Below are 6767 nucleotides of genomic sequence, written 5' to 3'. Positions count from 1 at the left end.
TGCTTTGATGATGCTGAGATGCAGTTTCCACATCATACCAGATGGGTATTGGACACTGGGTTTGTTTATATACTTTAAAGTCGACATGTCAAGTTTAATCTAGTCATGGCAAAAATATTTTTTTTTTCATCATGTGTGGCCCTAATACGCCGTCGTACTTTTATGCTTTTATGCACTATTACCTTCTGTGTTTTATGTTTTTGACTATTGCTCTTCTATGCTGTTATTTGCTATTACTGTTTGCTTTTATTTATGTAAAGCACATTCAATGACCTGTGTATGAAAGGCGCTATATAAATAAACTTGACTTGACTTGACTATATTATGTTTACTATGCATTTTATATATAATAGTAGCTCTGTTGCCTTGTATTACATAGTGAACAGTGCAGTGTACAGAGGAAAGTACAGTGAACAGAACAATACATATCTGCAGTGCAAGACCGGGAAGGAGAAAACCGTTGCACAATTTCCCCTTTGACTGAAAAAGGCAGAAAGTATGAGAGCAGAGGGTCTCGTACCCACTAACCAGTTACTCGGTGAGTTGCACAGTTTTGAAAACGAACGTTAAGGGTTGTTTTAAGGACATGTTTGTGCACGCCTGTACTGTAGGCAGCCACTCTGAAGCAGTAAAGGCGATTCAAAACGAGTCAGAAAAGTCAAGACAGGACCAATCGTCAAAATTTCGGTGTCCACCACTCTACTTCATCCAAAACAAACCAGAAAAGGGACTCAAAGTGCTAAATACCGGAATTTTCCTTTAATAACACATCAAGGGGGTCCTTGGTCAGAACCTAGTGGTATTTGGGGGGCCTTGTCGTGGAAAAGTTTGGGAACCCCTGGTCTAGATGACGCATACTTCATATGATATCAGTAGCGTTGTGCCCATTGAAGTTAAGTACACACATGCCCATCCAGCTTTATGTTGTAATGTACCCACACAATAAATGTGCCCACCCAAAATATGGGATTGCACCATGCCCTTATGCCATTTGTTATCTCTTTTTAAAGTAGGTTAGCGAGAGACTGACAGGAAGTGAGTGAGAGAGAGAGTAGACACTTGGACCCGAGTGTGGTAGCGCTGAGTCAGTTGCACCATAGCGCTACCTGGAAGTTGGTCAGCATGGGTTTGATTCCCAAATTAATGTCACCTTGGATTGTAGTGTTTACTAAATCAGTCAACATTACTGTTCTTATTATGGTAAAAACAAGATTATGAAAGAGTTACACACATGCACACACACACACACACACACACACACATGCATGCACACAGATAAACAAGCACACTTTTCCCCGCCTCCTCATACACTGCTGCACAGACACCGAATAACACACCTAACAGCTAGGTAAGATGAATCTCAGCAACACCCAAAAATGTTACTTTAAACTGTTGAATTGCATACTTCTGTTGGTCAAAAGGCTTTAAAATAAGAGAAATAGGCTAAACATAAAAGATGTAAATATAAAAGTGATAATGAGAGGTGAGAAGCTGTGTGAACATGAAAAAGAAGTGTTGTTTATGGCTTGGGTCTAATTCTGATTAGGCTTCATGACGTGTCTTTATGAGTAAATTAAATACTTTAGAATCACATAACATCACATGACTAAAAAGAGTTGTGACTTTTTGGGGGCTTAAACAGATTCCAGTTTGCTATTGAGCAAGGTTGGTATAATGAACGAGGTAGGAGACAGGTAGGCTATATTTTACACAGCATTGCAGTGTTCAAACACATCCATGTTTACACGGTCATGAGAGCTAGAGCGGACGGTGCACATGACTTTGTCTGCAAACTCCAGTTGGCTTACTATATGCAATGAACTTTGAAATGGTTTTAAACCCTATACCATACATGAAAGAAAAACAAGACAAATTGTAACTTTGGTTGCAGAAATGTTTGAACTTATACTTATATAGCTAGTGACTAAAAGCTTAGCTAAAAGACTGCATTAGTAAATGCATTGGGTGAGCTGCTGTTATGTTACACAGCATCACAGTGTAAGAATTCACAAATAAAAAATACCACATGAGGGGGTGTTCATGTGCGTTTTCCATGTCGGATTTACCATAATTACCATAGCACGTGAAGGCTCCATCCATTTCAAGATGGCGCCTTGCTTATTTTCCCCCATAGACTTTGCCTTGACACTATGACATCATAAAGGGCAAATTAAACTGATTTGCACCTGTATCAACTGCCAGCTGCTCAACTAGGCCCCTTCAAAGGGCCAATTAAACTGATTGCACCTGTATCAACTGCTTTCTACTCAACTAGGCCAGGATATAAAGATATAGGATATACGGCACATTCAATCTTTCTATCCATCCATCTTCTTGCTATGACTCCCACCAACTGTTTCCTCTGCCCACAACGGTTTCAAAATAAAAGTAATCACTACAATCATTTACTATCAAATAATGTAACTGTTTAAACTATCCAACTATTTAACTGTTCAGCCATTCCAACTGTCAATTATCATCAACTATGCCTCCAGCCAACTATATTAAACCACCACCTACCTAGCAACCAACATAGCAACCATTGAAATAAAGCATCTATGTCAGTTTCCATAGCAACCAACATTATTACTCTAGCAACCATCATAGAAACAGCTTTATTTAGCATTGCAACAACCATGTCTACCTCAGCAAAACCATTGTAACTATCTCTACATTATCTGTTTTAACACTGTATATTTTATATCATATGTTTTGCATTTCCATGCACTGGTAATTCCTTGGAATTACTTTTTCTAGTTTACTTTTACTTTTTCAGTAGTATTGTCGCTAGTTGTATTTAGGGGGCTTTCCATGGAAAAGTTTGGGAGCCCCTGGCATAGCCCAATTCCCTATATCACATGACTTCTAGTAGATGTTGATAGCAGAAGTTAAACTGAAAGTGAATATGAACTGAAATACAAAAGACATAAGGAATACGATTTCTGTCTCAGTCTGGTAGCTATAAAGAACTGACAAAATAACACCATTAATGTCTAACTATAAAGGTTAGAAAAGCAGGGGGAAATGCATCAACTCCAGGAGCTGCATGCTGCACAAGTCGTAGCCTACTGCCGCACCGACACGGAATGACACAGCAAGGTAAGATATGATCCTCAACAGCAACAACAAACTTTACTTTAAACTGTTGAATTCCAAATTTCTGTCGGTCAAAAGTCTTTAAAATAAGAGAAAATAAACATAACCGATGAAAATATAAAAGTGACATCGCGGAAAGAAGTAGCACTTTTCACTAACTAGCGCATCTTTTAACAGCTTTGGAACCCTTTGCATACTGTACCCTTGATCAATTTGTTTTTTACTTGCATTTGTATAGAGCCAAGGACAGACCAGACCATGACTGAGAACTCAATGGAATACCCACTTAACTCCAGAGATACAAACCTCCCAATTCAGAAGAGGTATGCAGATGTCACATATTTTTCATCTTACAATCTATTTTATAACATTAATATTTGGCATTTCATCCTATTTGCCAAAGTATATTGCAGAATGAATTCATTCATTCTTCGATTTTGTTCCAGCTTGTTATTCAAGTAATATGGCAACTTTTTTGGGATATTAGCTTATTTACCCATCTCTTTGTGTGCAGCAACCCAGTCTGACACTGCTAGCCTAGCCTAGCCATATGTCAAATAAAGTTGTGTTCATCTGCACCATGTTACAATTGTTCCCTTATTATTATCAACATGAGTGAATGTCTACATTTTTTAAAGGGTAAGAGAAAGTTTTATGCCCGTATAGGCCATCACAATAAGAGTAGGCTAATAGGTTAATTCTAGTAAAAGAGAAATCATTCAAGGAATATTATATAATATGTAGATTATTAGGGATTTATTATATTGTCAGTACAACATCTATAACAGCAGATAACAGGTAAATAATTGCATTGTCAGCATTGAAAACATAGAATATTTATGTAGATATCCCTGGCGGATATATCTGCAATACTATTACTGTCACAACCTACTAGGGTTTCAGAGGAAGAATCATACAAATTTGTTCAAATGTCATATGTCAAATTAAATATTTTACATCTTCACCATGTTTCAATGATTTCCTTATGTAGGCATGAGTGTATGTCTCCATTTCCTTAAGTACTGGTATACATTTAGGGTATATGAATGAGAGAGGACGTTGTATACCCCTATATGCACCAACTAGGCCATCACGTAAGAGTAAAAGGTTCATTCTAGTAAAGGAGACATCCTTAAAGGAAATTAAAAAACAATATTTTCTATATCATTATCAGCATTCTTCCAAAATGAGTTTGAAAATGTTACATATTGAATATCGACAGAAATCCAATATTGTCAATCCCTATAAATGGTCTCTTATTTAATACATTGTCCTCATCAGAATATTTCATTCACGTTTGTGTGTTCCAAAACCATGTTTTCCATCCATAGTGGCAGGAGACCTCCCTCACCTGCACCCAGCATGGTGTCCATGAGAAGTGACAACTCTATGGGGTATCCTCCAAATTTAAGAGAGCAGGATGATTCTATGAAAGAAAGTTTTGTTTTAGTTTGATAAGTTGTTCAGGGAATTACTGTTCATAACATTGCTTCATTATATAATATGTAGATTATTAGGAATTTACGATATTATTGGTACAACATCTAGGCCTATATCAGTAGATAATAGTGTAATAATTGTATTCTCAACATTGGAAAATATGATTATTTCTGCAGATATTCCTGGCATATAAATACATCTAAAAATATATTATCGTTACAGCCTACGTGGGTTTCCCTATGTAGGCATGAGTGAATGTCTACATTTTTTAAAAAATATACACTTAGGGTAGAATGAATCAGATGGACAATTGTATGCCCTTATATGCTACAACTAGGCCATCACAATAAGAGGAAGGTTAATTCTAGTAAAGGAGAGACCCTCAAAGAAATAAAAAGACGATTTGCATATCAGTCACCGCTATCGGGCAAAATTAGTTCGAAAATGTTGGCATATTGAATATTGACAGAAATCCAATATTGTGCATCCCTATAAATGGTCTCTTATTTAATACATTGTCCTCATCAGAATATTTCATTCATGTTCTTGTGTTTCAAAACCATGTTGTCCATCCATAGTGGCAGGAGACCTCCCTCACCTGCACCCAGCATGGTGTCCATGAGAAGTGACAACTCTATGGGGTATCCTCCAAATTTAAGAGAGCGGATGATTCTAGAGAAAGGTTTGTTTTAGTTTGCTGAACTGTTCAGGAAATTACTGTTCATAATATATAAGTCAAATTCAAAATATAGTTTACCATACAAAGACACCTAACTGTGCCTACAGCATGTTAATTAGGAGTGATCCACTGCTGAGAAGAATAGTCTGACTTTATACCTCAGTTTAAAATTAAGTTTAGCAGTATGGTTACCAGTTTTGTGTGAATCAGCTAGGACTGCTTGCTATTCCTTTAAGTGCGCTGACCATCTCAAAGGTTTTCTGGCTTTCAGATACACCATTCACAAGATATGAATGAATGATTTCTACTATTTTTGTAATTCTTTCACAGACATCAGCCAGAGCTTTATGAGGGGCAAGAAAAATGGAAGACTAGTTCTTCTTCCCTGACTAACATCTACACAGATTTAATTATTACTGAGGGAAGAGAAATAAAGGTAAATTATGAGCATGAGATAAGACAGATTGAGATGTCATTCAGAAGAGCTGCAACACAGAATACAACAATTAACTGCTGTGATATATTTAATCCTCTACCTGGACAAGAGAAAGACATTAAGACTGTGTTGACAAATGGCATTGCTGGCATTGGGAAAACATTCACGGTTGAAAGGTTTATCCTAGACTGGACTGAAAATAAAGCCAATCAAGATATTCAGTTAATGATTCTCCTTCCATTCAGGGAGCTGAATTTGTAGGAACGTAGGAAGCTTTTAAGCTTAATGGAGTTACTTCAACACTTTTGTAAGCAGGGGAAAGATATATCTTCAATGTTGAGAGATTTCAAGTCATGCTAATCTTGGATGGTCTGGATGAAAGCCGAATTCCACTGGATTTTACAAGTGAGGAAATGTGCCGTGACACAACACTGGTAACTTCAGTGGATGTGCTCCTGACAAACCTCATTAAAAGGAATCTGCTTCCCTCTGCTCTCCTCTGGATCACCACCCGACCAGCAGCAACCAGTCAGATCCCTCCTGAGTTCATTGACCGGGTGACAGATATAAGAGGATTTAATGACTTACAGAAAGAGGAGTTCTTCAGGAAGAGAATCAGTGATGAGAATCTGGCAAACAAAATCATCACACACCTGAAGTTATCCAGGAGCCTCTACATCATGTGCCACATTCCAGTCTTCTGCTGGATTGCAGCCACTGTTTTAGAGATACTGTTCAGTGAGGCACACAAAGGAGAGCTCCCCAGGACTCTCACTCAACTGTACACACACTTCCTGATCAATCAAATAAATGTTATGAAGGAGAAGTACACAACGAGAAAACACACAGATGAAGAGATTAGGGATCGACCGATATGGTTTTTTCAGGACCGATACCGATATCAATTATTACCAAAACAGGAGGCCGATAACCGATATGTAAAACCGATATGTCAGTTGTCAAAAGGGGGGGTAGATAAGGCTATATGCTGCAAAAATGTAATTAAAAATCATTTAATTATGCAAACTTTTCTTTCTTCTTTTGATACACAATTGTCTATCAACTTGCATCACTTTGCAAGTGTAAATCCTGTGTATCATGTTAATCTAAGAGCTG

General features: G+C 37.5%; 1 pseudogene; it reads left to right on the top strand.

Moving 5' to 3' along the window:
* The first annotated feature begins 1125 nt into the window (after positions 1 to 1125).
* LOC121684234 lies at positions 1126 to 6719 on the top strand (annotated as a pseudogene).
* The last annotated feature ends 48 nt before the right edge of the window (positions 6720 to 6767 follow it).

Source organism: Alosa sapidissima, chromosome 15, assembly GCF_018492685.1.
Source record: "Alosa sapidissima isolate fAloSap1 chromosome 15, fAloSap1.pri, whole genome shotgun sequence".
NCBI classification, from domain to species: domain Eukaryota; kingdom Metazoa; phylum Chordata; class Actinopteri; order Clupeiformes; family Clupeidae; genus Alosa; species Alosa sapidissima.
This window is presented reverse-complemented; position numbering and strand designations above follow the sequence as displayed.